Source organism: Podarcis filfolensis (assembly GCF_964270895.1).
Source record: "Podarcis filfolensis genome assembly, chromosome: 6".
NCBI lineage: Eukaryota > Metazoa > Chordata > Lepidosauria > Squamata > Lacertidae > Podarcis > Podarcis filfolensis.
In genome coordinates this window covers 34,245,564-34,260,362 of record NC_139609.1, presented here as the reverse complement: position 1 = coordinate 34,260,362, position 14,799 = coordinate 34,245,564, and the positions used below count along the sequence as shown (strand labels likewise).

The following is a 14,799-nucleotide window of genomic DNA, read 5'->3' as shown; positions in this document are numbered from 1 at the left end:
AAAAACAACACCTTGTATATGAATGCAAAGAAAACAGCTAATGTAACTCCTTGCAAATGAAAGGAACATTTGTTTCAAATTATCCAGTTTAGTGAGGTGTTTTAAAGGAGTATTCTGCTCATCAATGTAAACATGCTTCAAAAGCAAAATCTGAAATACTTAATGCAAATATTTTATTTGGGAGGATGAAATGTTTGTTTTCCTACCTTCCAGAAAGCCATGATATCAAGGAAGCAAAGCCTAGATTAGATAATCCTAAATGCCTGGTGAACGAAGCATACTATATGGCAGAGATGGACAACAAATGGCCCTCCAAATGTTGCTGGACTATTACATTAACTGGAACTGGTGAGAGTTCAACAACATCTGGAGGGCTACAGGTCCCCATCCCTGCTACATGGAGTCTAACCACAATGGGGAATATTCTTTGTCCCTAAAACTGAGAATATACATTATTCATGAAAATTTAACAAGGGATTCTGAACTAAAGTTACTGGGTTTGGCAATAAGCAAATGCTATGATGTTTTGATCAAGAAAATAAATTGCTGTACACTTCAAATGGTCTATCCTTAGTAATCAAGCTGTAACTGAATTGGATTTCTGGCTTTATCATGTCACACCTTTCCAACCTTTGCAGTCCCACAACCACTGATGCATTCCGTGAAGAATGTAATGACACAGGGAAGACAAGCCTGGCCCAGCCACCTGCATGGTGTTGGCTTCTCTGCCATAAGAACACTTCACTCCGCTTTATAATTGCCAGTTGTCCAGCAACTGCAGGGCTAAAGGGAAGTATAATCTACCCTGATCCATCAGTCTAAGGACAACTGGGATATGTGCGCATTGGGGAGGGGTGACTATATACCATCACCACGTATACCATCAGCCAGCTTGAAGATCTTCATTGCAGAAGCCAGGGCACAAAGATTCAAATAAATCTCCAAAGATGACATAATTCCCCATGATAGTCCGTTTTGGAAATGTGGAAAAGACTAGTATGAAAATGAAGTTAAACCCCATTTTAAAGACCCTGATCATCTAGTCCAGGGGTTGTCAACCTGGTCCCTACTGTCCACTAGTGGGTGTTTCAGGATTCTAGGTGGGTGGTAGGGGGTTCTATGGCACAAGCTGAATCCTCTTTACATCAAACACTGGTAAGGAAATTTTACCATCAAGAAAGATGAATTAGTGGGCGGTAGGTATAAAAAGGTTGACTACCCCTGATCTAGTCCAACCCTCTGCAATGAGGAATATGCAGCTGTCCCATATGTGGTGTTATCAGCAACATGCACTAACCAACTCCAACATTACACAGCAAAGAGCATGTGAAGGTTCTGCCCTTAGAACCAACTGCTTCCATCTTTTATTAGAATCCATTCTGTTTGAAAGATAACCTGATAAATTTAAAGTTTTGGATTGCTTTCTGTCCATAAGGAAGAATGCCCAAGTAGAGAAATGATGTGGAATTTATAGGGAAGCTCTATGACAGAAAACTGGCACATATTAACCAAATTAGAATAAAAACTAGTTCTCATAATAAGTTATGACTATACCATAGTAATTCATATTCCACACAATTATATTTTATGAAGGGCTGGTTCAGATATGTTGAGATGTTAAATAACTATCTCCATGCAGGTGTTCTTGGTATAGCAAGCAGCAGCATGTGGATTCCTATGAATCCATAAGCAAGCAGTCACATCTTAAAGACCAACTAAGTTAGTTCTTGGTATGAGCTTTCGTGTGCATGCACACTTCTTCAGATACCCTTCAGATACACTTCTTCAGTTGGTATCTGAAGAAGTGTGCATGCACACGAAAGCTCATACCAAGAACTAACTTAGTTGGTCTTTAAGGTGCTACTGGAAGGAAAAAAATTTTTTTGTTTTGACTATGGCAGACCAACACGGCTACCTATCTGTAAGCAGTCACATGTAATTCCTATGGCTGCTAAAAGTCTTTCTGAAGCTATCACAATCACGGCAATCTCAGTAATCATGGGTAACAAGGTACTGTACATACATATTTGCATTTCACAATGTAGAAAAGCACAAATCCCTAGACATCTGTGTAGAGGTACGTGATACATGTATATTTCCCTGAACAGATGTAATTGTGTGCTTGATACAACAGTGCTCTCTCAATTACGTAATCTTGTTAATACTATCTTCTGAATCAGCCATTCATTTTCAAAATACTATGTATCCAAAGTAGATGCATCTCAAGCATTTAATAACAGAGGGATGCAAAAAGACTTAATTTTTAAATTAAATTATAGATAAAAATAAAATAGAAAGTGGTGACAGAAGAAAATAAAATAGAAAGTGGTGACAGAAGAAAATAAAATAGAAATTGGTGACAAGCCCTGGAATATTAACGTATTTTTCGCCCTATAAGACGCACTTTTCCCCCTCCAAAAATGAAGGGGAAATGTGTGTGCGTCCTATGGGGCGAATGCAGGCTTTCGCTGAAGCCTGGAGAGCGAGGGGGGTCGGTGCGCACCGACCCCTCTCGCTCTCCAGGCTTCAGGAAGCTATCCGCTAGCCATGGGAGACCCAGCTCTCCCAGGCTAGCGGAGACCTTGCCAGCACCCAGAAGCTTGGGGTGCGCTGAGCTCCGCACGCCCCAAGCTTCAGGATTAGCGCAGCGCTCCGCTAGCCGTGGGAGAGCCGCACGGCTCTCCCACGGCTAGCAGAGACCTTGCCAGCACCCAGAAGCTTGGGGCGCGCTGAACTCCGCACACCCCAAGCTTCAGGATTAGCGCAGCACTCCGCTAGCAGTGGGAGAGCCACGCGGCTCTCCCACGGCTAGCGGAGACCTTGCCGGCACCCAGAAGCTTGGGGCACGCTGAGCTCAGCACGCCCCAAGCTTCGGGCTTAGCGCAGCGCACCGGGGGGGGGGGGATAAAATTTTTCCCCCTTTATTTCCCCCCAAAAAAACTAGGTGCGTCCTATGGGCCAGTGCGTCCTATGGGGCGAAAAATACGGTATTTATTTATAAGCCAATTGCATATGCCGCTATGGGTGTAAACTGGAAAACCTGTCCTGCGTGGAGAGAAACTATTTTCCTTGAACAAGTAGCTTCCGTAATAATCTTACATGCAGAGAATCATGCAGCCTATGTATGTGGTGCAATGGCTTATGCCATGGGTAGGCAAACTAAGGCCCGGGGGCCTGATCACCTCAATCTAGCCCGCGGACAGGCCAGAAATCAGCATGTTTTTACATGAGTAGAATGTGTGCTTTTATTTAAAATGCATCTCTGGGTTATTTGTGGGGCATAGGAATTCATTCATTTCTCCCCCCCCCCCAAAAAAAATATAGTCCGGCCCCCCACAAGGTCTGAGGGACAGTGGAACGGCCCCCTGCTGAAAAAGTTTGCTGACCCCTGGCTTATGCAATGGTCTGCACTTCTATATATAAAAAGCATGAGCAGCTATTGTCTTGCACAAAAAAAAACCTCTCTGGATCACAGCCTAGGTCTTCAATTAGTACCAGAGACAAAAAGCAGGGCAGTGTGACATAATAATGCTAAGAAAGAAATATAAACCACATCCAACAACTTCCAGTTCCCAGGAGTACACTCTGCTCCGTGTAACTAGTGCCACCTCCCAGAATTATAAAGCATAGCAGGCAGCCTATTACAGAAACTGGGTGTAGCTTATGTCTGAAGTTGTTACTTTGCAAAACTTCTCTACAGAATACTCAGTCTGTTCAATACATTTTTCATTGTACAGAAAAGCTCAAAATAATTTTAACAGCCACAGTCTAACAATGCTGGCAACGTAACTCCTTTCTAAAAAGTGACTAATCTCATGCAAGAAATGCAGCCATTCTTCTTAACATACCATGCCTTTAAATACTAGAGTTAAACAGCAGGCAATACCGATTATCAATTATGATCCAAACAACCCCATACATTGGGGATTTTCCTTGGGATTCGTATAAAAAGAGATTCTATTTCCACTAAAAATGAAACAGAACAAAGATAAACCTTAAGTAAATGATGGCACTATGTAGATTGGAGAAATATCTGGATTATATTACATTGCATTATAAGTTATAGCAAACAAGTGAAACCTGAAACAAATTTTTCAGTGCATCCTCGTCTCCTAACAGGAATGATCCAGGCAGGGGTTCTTGCTAGGCAGGCATGACCTCCTCCAGGATTCTATAAGCTACAAAGAGCTCCTAACTCAGGGCATTCCTCTTCTCCACTAGTCCTGTGCAATATCTGGTTTTCAACATTTTGATATATCACTAACTAAACATCATCATACAGTGGTACCTCACAACTCAAATGGCTCCGTTCTCAAACATTTTGGCTCCCAAACGCTGAAAACCTGGAAGTGCTCCAGTTTGTTCTTCGAAACATGGAAGTCCGACGCGGCTTCCACTGTGCAAAAACAGCTGTTGATCAATCGGAAGCTGAGCCTCAGAACTCGAACGTTTCAGAAGTCGAACAGTCTTCTGGAACGGATTATGTTCGAGTTCTGAGGTACCACTGTATACTGATATATCACAATGTCTCAAATAAGGATGGAAGTATGCAGAGGCAAACAGTAGAGCTGGGCAATATCTGGTTTTCAACATCGCAATGTATCACCATGTCTGAAATAAAGATTTTCTTGCATCGTGATTTTTGCATAGTGCATGTATGTGTACACACACACACACACACACAGAGAGAGAGAGAGAGAGAGAGAGAGAGAGAGAGAGAGAGAGAGAGAGAGAGAGAGAGAGAGAGATTTGTGGTATACTGCTGGGTCAAAAATTATGAAACTGATATAATGATATAGACTTCAAACCGGTTTTGAATAATATATTATATATTGCCTAGCCCTATTCACCATACACCCACACTCATTTTATTTTTCCAACTGGTACAGTGGTACCTTGTTTTGAGTCCGGGATCAGTTCCGGAGCACCGGACGCTCCACGAAAGGGAAGCTCGATAAAGTGCTGCTCTGCACATACACGCGGAGCGGTTTATGCTTCTGCACAATTTAGCGCTTCTGCACATGCGCGAGTGGCAAACCCAGAAGTAACCCATTCCGGTACTTCTGGGTTTTTCGCGGACATTCACCAAAATGGATGGTCGACGGGGCGGACATTCACGGAGATATTACTGTACTCAATTTTCAATGGTTTCTGAGCATGGGGTTGGAGTTTTCTGCCCCTTAGTTCTGCATGGTTCCCCTGAGCATGCCAATATTCTACTTGTTTTTCAGTGGACCCATTTATACACTACTTTTCCACAAATGTACAAAAGACAGTTTACAGAAATCAAGATACCACAAAATAAAACAAAACTACAACCTAAAAACAAGACAAAATGTCTAATTATAAAATATCATAATTAGAAATATTCAATAGAGCAGGGATGTCCAACCAGTAGATCTCTGGCTGGCTGATCCTGGGAGCCTTATCGTGTACAAAAAGTTACGGGGGGGGGGGAGGAGCTAAAAAACTCTGTGCAATCCTCCCCCTAAAAAGCTCAACAACTCTTGGCAATCCACCCACCCCACGCAAGCTCTTCCTCCCTCCAATGACAATAGGTAGATCACTGCCAGGTTTTTTTTATACCGTGAATAGATCACAGTCTCTTGGGATTTGGACATGCCTGTACTAGAGGATGTATCACATCCCTGGGTGTCTGGTTTCAGACTTCAAAAGATTCATCCATAAAGAAAGAAATTCATAATACTAAATATTCATTCATTTTTTATACATGCAGATTTCACTACCTGAACATAATGCGTTCTCAGGAAATTGTTTGTTAGGTGAGCGTTCGCATAGTCAATTGATTCCTATGCAACAATTTCTAATGTGTCCTCAACCACTGAATTTTGAGCCCAAAATGACAAGAAAACCTGGGGAAACCCAGGAAAAAAATTTTGAAACTTGCAAAATGCAAACAAGGAAGGAAAAAAATGCTCTCTTATTTGTCTGAGCTCTCCCCCTCCCTCCTTCCCACCATGGTTTCTGCTGAAATGGCTTGAGGACCAGCAAAATGCAAAAAGTTAATCTTGTTTAAGACTGCTTACAGTCTTGCATGCAGGTCCGGCTGTTTGGATATCTGATTCTGAAATATGTACAGCAAGTTTTGGATACTAATTGCTTGTGTTTGGATAAGTGAATTTTTGTATAACATGCATTTGGATAGCAGGACCTGTGTGTATATGTAAGTTGACAGGTGTATATATATCCTATCACAAAATGGTATTTACATGGATTTCAGAGTAAATCTAACTGGTCATTAGAATAAATACAATAACATTTAAAAGATTTAATGATACAAGAAGGCACAATAATTTTAAACAAATATATTTCAATTATTTCCTACCATTGCAAAAATGAATAGAATATGAACTTCTCTTCTGAGCTTTGAGGAATTCCAGTGTAGCTCCACTAAGCTTAATAGTCACCATTGCTAATGTCCATGATGCATGCCAGACATCATTTTCAAGCAATTTACATTTCTTTTAACAAGGATACTGTAGGAAAGAGACAACAGAATTAAGAAAAAGTCAGTGTATTTACTGTCCATATGGCATGGCATATGACAACCTTCAAAGTATTCACTCTTTCCTGTTTGCAAACAATGTAGGTTAAAAAAGAGTATGGAGGGACGACGACTTTTTTATGATGGTTCTACACTTACCTACAGGGCCAATTCCAAAATGTGGTCCCATGGGATTTCTGCTTTACCCCACAGCAAATTTGCTAATCCCACAAGGTTTCATCTTATCCCCATGATGTTAAATACCTATTTGAATCTGCTAAGCGAAGTAGTTCAAGGAGTTGGAGTGTATTGTCATCCATTTGGAAATGACACAAAGCTCCATTTGACATTCTCTTCAGAGCCTGGTGGGAATAGACCAGTGTCTGGATGCAGAAATAGAATGCGCAGGGGCAAACAAACTGAGATTCAATCCAGACAAAACTGGCACAGTTTGTAAGATGTTCCTCAGCTTGGATGAGTGGGATCCAACACTGCCTTAGAATGACCAAGGACCAAGGCTGAGGTTGCTACTAGAACCATCATTTTCACTGAAGGCTCAAGTGGCACAGAATGCCTTCTAACAGTTTAGGATGGTATTCATTAAGACATCAAATGCAGGTGGATAATCTAGTTGTCATAATCCACTAGTTGAAAAGCAGTGCTCTATATTATCACAATCATGCTTTAATTATTACAGCAATCAGTTAGCATGGATACTTGGTAAGTGTGTGGGGGTATGGGTATGGGTATGTACACACACACGTTTTTTCCTAGAGTGAACTTGTTCAATTCACCAAAACACAGTATTTTTACCTCCCTATTACATTTATAATAGTCTTAAACTAACAGGAGAAAACATGGCATTTGGCCTCTCATACTCTCACACAAACAGAAAAGCAGTATCTCTAGCAATATCTCTAGCAAGGACACAAAAATTCCCTGCAATTCCTCTAATAAGTAGCCTCATTAGAGAGAAAGCCTCTCACTATCATATGACCATTCCCAGAAACACTCTTGCCAAAGATGCTATCATTTCCTAAGTGGTGTGAAATATACATAAATCACAGATTTGGTAGTTGAGGAGGAAGCATTATTTTTTCACATGTCCGTAAATGGATTGTTTTGATTCTGTTTTCCTTACCACCAATTAGCAAAGGGAGCCTCCATGCTACCTACAGTTAAAATAAATATAGTAGTGCCTCTAGTTATGAACTTAATTCGTTCCGGAGGTCTGTTCTTAACCTGAAATAGTTCTTAACTAGAGGCGTGCTTACAATAATGAGGCCTCTTGCTGCTGCTGCGCTGCTGGCACACGATTTCCGTTCTCATCCTGGGGCAAAGTTCTCAACTTGAGGTAACTCTTCCAGGTTTGCAGAGTTTGTAACCTGAAGCGTTTGTAACTTGAGGTACCACAGAACACTGCATTCCTTGTATTGCTAGTACAACAGGTTCCAATATATTCACCCCAATAACGTGTAGAAGGCTTTCTCCTCTTTTCAGTATTCAGCATAGTCAAAACCATGACTAACCAACTTCCTGCTTTTATCAGACATACCACAGGTAGCACAAACGCCAAAAATTTGTGCCATGCCAGGACAGGGCTATGGCATAGAACTAAGCCAGTATGGGGCTACCTAAGTACACAGTGCGCACTAGAACTGTGTAAGTTTGGAAATAATAAGCTACAGTTCTTGAAAGTCATGTGATTTTTTTACCTCTCAAATCATTTAATATCCTTCATCAATATGCAGTATTCTAAGTAGAGTATAGATAAAGTAAGGTTTGCTTCATCACCTTCAAGAGCAAGAGTCCACAATATTCTCCTGGAAGTAATGTGCAGAACAGTTTCTGGCAGAAACTTGATCACTACATTTTTACACCAAGTCAGATGAGGAAATAAGTTGTGAACTGTCAATGGATGGTTTTTTGGATCAGGAACCTAAGTGCATCACTTTTGTACCCACTGCTGGGCAAGACAGGTTTATACAGAAGTAATGGTGGGTTGGGATTAGTCACATTCTGGCAATATGTAGCTGGTACTCCTTAGATTGCCTGGGGGATTTTTTTCTAAAATATGCACATCCTATGGAAGTTCTCTATTCCAAAAGATAGTTTTGTGTCATACATTCTAAATGTGAGAGAAGGAAGGGGGGAAATAAACAACATTATTTGCCATGATAAACCAACATAAGAAATCAAACATCCAAATTCCACACACTTTAAAAGTAGAACTAGAGTTTAATTCCATTCCAGCCTCTTTTGCCAGAGACTAAATAGTAACTCATTTGATCTTACAAAACATCTAAGTATTTATTAGTTACATTTTCATGCCTTTGTGAGATTCAGTGGGCATTTATAATTTTTTTAAACTTATGTCAAAGTTTCACTATCAGCAATGTTATCATAATAAACTGCCTATTCTTTGTTTTGCTTTGTATTTCCCCAAATACAAATGTAAACGTCTATCAAATAGCCGTTAGCAACATTCCTCACAAATGCAATACAGTATAAGCCTTCCATAGGTCACATGAGGCACTCCTTCAATCAAGTATGAAGAAGCTGAATGAGGTGGTGTGGGGATCTGCCCTGTTTTGAAACTGTCACTCCACCTTGAAAGGACACTTGCAAATAGCAAGTGACATCTCCTAATCCTGATATGAAGTAATAGGTGCTGGAAATGAATAGGAATCTTTACAGAGCCCAAAGTACTACTGCCATATGTGGGAGCTAGAGAAATTATTTCTCAGATGACTGCCTACAGTATTTTTAAAAGATAGTTGTAAAGGTGTATCTCACATCACATGAAGCCAAATGTTATCCATAACCCTGGTAACTTCTATGATAGATTACTACAACAGACTTTAAATGTACATGCTACTTGAGTCGCTTCAGGAACCACAACTAGACTCTTAAAAGAGATCATATCTCATCTGTATTGAAAGAATTCTACTAGTTCCTGGTATGTTTCAGAATTCAATTCAAAGTGTTGGTCTTAACTTTCAAAGTGACACCCAGGGGCACCATATTACCCTTAGACACATTACACTGCACACACCAACACTAATATTTTAAAAAAAAAACACACACACAGAAGAAATAGTAAACTGTTTGGATTTTCTGTTATTTCGTGAATGTTTTGCATACATTTTTTGGGGGGGGCGGGGTCTGCTTTATTTGTTTTAGGGGAGTGTAGGATTTTTGCCGGCTTATGGGAAAGTTATTCTTCTGTGAAATGGGTATTCTGTGGTGCCCATGACTATTTCTTAGATTTCCAAATAATAATCTAAACCTAAAAGAATATAAAATAATGCCACATTAAATTATGGGAAGTCATAGCCATTAATAGTACTGTCTTCCATCTATTAAGGTAAGAATCAAAATGAGGAACAAGTCACCCAAACTGTTGGCTTGTTTCATAGATTGGGATATCCAATTGCTTGTTAGTCCTTTGAGCTTATCCAATATTAACACCAATCCAAGTTATGCTCAAATGATGTCAATATAGAGGAGTGACCTCTATTGATGCTGTAATCAGTTTGGCCACAATAAGTTCTCAACACAGCAATGAAACCCAATACAAGGGTGAGGAACTATAGTATTGGTTGCGGCCCTGTTTTCTGAACCTTGAAATAACTTTTACGTTGCATTGTAGCTTATGGATTTATTTATTTTTATTATTTGAACACATATTGAGAAAGTTTCATGCCAAAAGTAAGAAAACAAGATAGGCTATAATATTAGGAATGGCAACTTAAAAACATATATATATATATTAGAAATAGCTTACATGTAGCTCACAATTGTGAAAGGCCACTCTAATAGGATATTACTATAAGCTAGAAATGTTAAATTAAAATCATAGTTAGCCAGTGCAAAAAATAACCAGCTATTTCTGAATATATGGGCCATGTAAAATAAAATGCTTTCTATTAGGAGGTAACTGTGCATTAAATCTAGTTCTGAAAACATGATTAAATTATAGAAATGACATTAAAATATAAAATTTAAGCATGGGGGAATGATGGCTCGCCATCTTACTAACTTCATGCTATGTTAAAAATGTGTAAAATAGATAAACATACCCAGTTGATAAAATAGAAGTCTGTCCAGGCATACTGCAAGAACCTCCTTGGTTATCCAAAGAGGACTCTGGGTAATATATACCAGCTGTTTAATTACACACCTAACATGCACACTGTGCTATTTTAATGATAATTTTGTCATTAAGTTTTGCCTAGGAAATATTTTGTGCATTTTCCCAAAACAAACAATAAATTATTGCACCATCCCTAACACACTACACATAGGTCTGGTTCACACATTATTATTATATCCTACATTTTGCCAAAAAGGAGACCAAGGCAGCTAGCTATGATCATAACACTAAGCCATGGTTTGTTTGATTGTTCAAACCTAGCAGCTTAACTATCACTTGCTTAATGCTAGCAACCTTGATTTATTTTAATCAGCATTACATGTGAATCTGGCACCCTTCCTTAAACTTTTTTTTTTTTGTAACCCCCATCCTAGATGCTAATGAAACATGAAGCAACATGGGAGAAATAAGTTAGGACTTGTCTGATTGCCTGTGAGACAATTCACAGCTAACTCATGGTCTGTTAAACAAACCATGGCTTTGTGTCATGTGAGAACAATATCATAGCAAGGGAACACACTGACATTTTATTGACATCTTTTAAGATACTTTAATATCAAACTTCTTAATATTAGCTGAGACTCTGGAGACCTATATGTGTTTTCTGAAGGCCGAAATCCTAAGTACAGTTACTTGGGAGTAGCTCCCATTAAATACACAAGCTATAAAAAGTTGAGAGAACAATGCAATAGCCAAGGCCAAGAACTGCTGCAGCAACAAATAACTACTTAGGATAGAATACAATAACTTGTTTATGAAAATTATACAATGAGAGCTATAAAGTGCTTTTCTACAGTACAAAGTGAAATAAAGAAAGCAAAAATATCTTGTAGGAATTCAAGCCTAACCACCAACAATCCAAGCATTTTTCAGTGAACCTGGGTTAAGAAATATTGGAATTATTATATGCATTTGTATGTAACCTTCCATTGGCTCCTAAAGACCCACTCTTCCACAGAAAAAGAGTGAGAAAAGAGCAAATTGGACTGAAGAAGTAGGGGAATGAGATACTTAACACCATCTTCCCTCTCAAATTCCTTCCCCTATTCTGCAAGGTGCAAATATGTGTTTGCAAAGAAAAAACACATCTAGGACAATATTGTGTTTGTGAGTCAAACTTAAGATAGCATACCAACACTGTATGACACTTATTTAGAGAATTTGGCTAGCTTTTAGAACTCTAACATTCTCAGCATTCCACTGTATCAGGCACCCCCAACCTTCGGCCCTCCAGATGTTTTGGCCTACAACCCCCATGATCCCTAGCTAACAGGACCAGTGGTCAGGGATGATGGGAATTGTAGTCCAAAACATCTGGAGGGCCGAAGGTTGGGGGTGCCTGCACTCATTTCTTTCTTGTCTAGTTGGGTCACCAACTTTTTCAATAATTTCAACTATTTCTATAAAAAATAACAAAACCAGAATTATTCATATAATTGCAGGCACAGTTGTAGCCAACCAAGTCATAATCTTAATTTGAGATCACCCATAAACAGCAGAAATAGAACTGCAGTTAAGGATACTTGCTAATAAAGTTACTGTAAAAGGAATGCAATCTACAAATTCAAAATGAACAAAAAAATTGTGCTACTAAAATCCAGTCCTCAAAATACCTAATTTGCAACTAATATGCAACATGTGTGATAGTTAAAACAAATTGCAAAGAGAAAATGCATTGTTTTGAACTTCCCTCACAAACTTTATATAAAATTATACTAGGCATATTTTGCTTGTCAGAGGTAAAATCACAATCCCAGGAAACAAAGATCTCAAAAGTGCAAGATAATACAAATGATCTTGTAACAGACTCACATTAAAACTTGTTATGGGATTGGGGGGGGGGATAGTGCTTAAAAATGGAAAGTGTAATGCTGGTGGTCAACAAAATAGGTTTTAGGACTCTCTCAAGGCAAATCTAAAAAAATGTAGTATAAACACAAACAACTGGGAAACACTGGCCTGCAAGAGCTCCAACTGGAGAACAGCCTTTACCAAAAGGTGTATTGGACTTTGAAGATGCTTGAGCTTGAACTCAAGACGAAAGGGAGAAATGTGCTAAGAGGAAGTGGAAGGACATGTGGATCCAGAATTGACCTCCACAATCACTTACGAACTCACTGTTAAGACCGTGTTCATGGAAGGTAATCTTACTTGGCAACGAGTGATCGCCAAAGAGAAAAGGAGATTCAAACAATCCAGGACAAACCAGGTTGACTGTGCAATTTTACAGAGGAATGCACAACCCTGCACAAGCGGTACCTAAGGCAAAGATTTGTAAATGTATTGCAGCATGTACTTTGCAAGCAAAAGCCCATTTCATCAAAGGAAATGGTGACTACAAGTAGAACCATGTGGCTCTGCAGATGTTCCTAGACTCAGATCAGGCTCAATCAGCATGGCCAGGGTGTTGTAACACAGTAACATCTGGAGGGCCACAGGCTCCCATCGTTTTCTACATAAAATCTACTGTGGATAATATCCTGCTCAGCAGTCAACAGCAAGTGGTGCAAAATATGCTTTCAGAAACTAACAATAATGTACTCTGCCAGCCTGCTTACCTTTGCTTTTTCTAGAATACCTTATGGGCTTAAAAAAAAAAAAGTTTGATAACCAAACTTGTGAGGCAGTGCAGCAGAGAACAGGATTGGCAAACAGGGCTCCAAATTAGGGCTGTTGCATGGTGTTTATTCTGCTGGGTCTAGTTTTCTTAAGGAACTTGCCTGGCAGGCCAAATTGTCTCCCAGAGCTGATCGCGTCAGTTACAAGTCCTTTAGCACAGAACACCCAATACTATAAGATACTCAACTAAGGCAAGTCGCAATTAGCCATGTGGCCCTGACTAAGGTATTTTGAACCTAAGGTGGGCATTGGAGGTGGTCGAACTTTGCGGGAAGAGGTTCCATGGAACGGTTTTAAAGGGCTGAGGAGCCAAGTGGGCTGACCCAAGCAGCATCAATAAAAAGATGACATGGGGGCGCCCTCAAGACTATGTGGGAACCTGTGGTGAAAACCTGAGACGCGGCGAGGGGCGGGGGCGCCACGGAGCGGCAGTTTCGACTGTGGGGAAAGCGCAGGGGGGAGGGGAGGAGCCCGACGCGCACAAAACTCTCGCAGGTCTAACTCCCCGTGACGTTCAGCCCCGCCCCCACGCGCGTCGTCGGACTTAAAGAGGCCGGGCCTAAGGGAGCTCACGGCGCGCCGCCCCCTCCCTCCCTCGCTCTCTCCCCCTCCCACCCACCTCGCTTCCCGGTTGCCCGTTACCATTATTACCCATCACTCTCAGCGCAGCGCCGCCATCCTGCCTCCGGCCAGCTCCCACGGGAACTAGGGCTGACCTCGCGAGAACTCCCACCTCAACGCGCGCGCACACCCCTCCCCCTGCCTCCTGCGAGCCCCAACATGGCGGAAGCGTCGCGCACGTGTCCGCGTGTCCCAGATATACTGTATATACACAACAGCGCCCGCAGTACGCCGTGCGCGCTCCCCCGCGCACGTGGAAAATGGGAGGGCGGACGGACAGAGAGAGGAGGGAGAGCAAAATGGTCAATGGCTGAGGGAAAGGAGCGGTTACGTTGCCGCGCACGCGCACGACGCACCTTTCGGTTCAGCAGCTGGTATTCGAACGAGGCGCGCGAGCCTCCTCCTCTTCCCCCCTCCCGCTCCCGCACGCGCAGGTCACATGGGGATATAATACCTCCCCCCCTCCTCCTCCTCTTGTTCGCGCTCTCTCCCTCTCCGCGCTCCTTCCCCCGGCCCCCACCCCTCACCCGCCGCACCATCCGGGTCTCTCCGCCTCACCAGTTTCACCCCCCCCCCCGCGCGCGCTCGCCCCGAGGGAGGCGGCCTGACCTGGTTGCTGAGAGACGCGAAACTCAGCCCGGTGGGACCGAAGCAGCGGCTTCTTGTTCACTTCGGTCTCTCTCAGCGGCAGCCGCATCAGACGTCAGCGCTCGCTCGCTCATCCGCCCCCCCCCACTCTACCCAACGGCTGCTTGACTCCCTTCAGCGCCGCGCGGCGGCGGCTCCGCTTCCGCTTCCTTCCCTGTCTCCCTCACCCGCCTCCCTCCCCCCCCCCAGCCCCATTCCCTGCGCAGCCCGCGAGTGGGGGCCGCTCCCTGCAGCTCCGCCTGCTGGTAAA

At 41.9% G+C, this 14,799-nt stretch overlaps 1 protein-coding gene across 18 annotated transcripts in view; it reads right to left on the bottom strand.

Moving 5' to 3' along the window:
* The window catches only part of ZZZ3 (zinc finger ZZ-type containing 3), a 46,280-nt gene extending 31,514 nt beyond the window's left edge, over positions 1–14,766 (bottom strand). For 4 of the 18 annotated variants that reach the window (XM_083620916.1, XM_083620930.1, XM_083620933.1 and 1 more), the window contains exons 1-2: positions 14,511–14,766; positions 6,347–6,497 (exon numbers count right to left, since the gene is read on the bottom strand). The gene's annotated coding sequence lies outside the window, so the exon portion shown is untranslated. Of the gene's footprint in view, positions 1–6,346; positions 6,498–13,922; positions 14,281–14,510 lie in introns of those variants that run through there. The other 14 variants (XM_083620929.1, XM_083620919.1, XM_083620921.1 and 11 more) reach the window with 7 other exon arrangements.
* Positions 14,767–14,799: the final 33 nt, after the last annotated feature.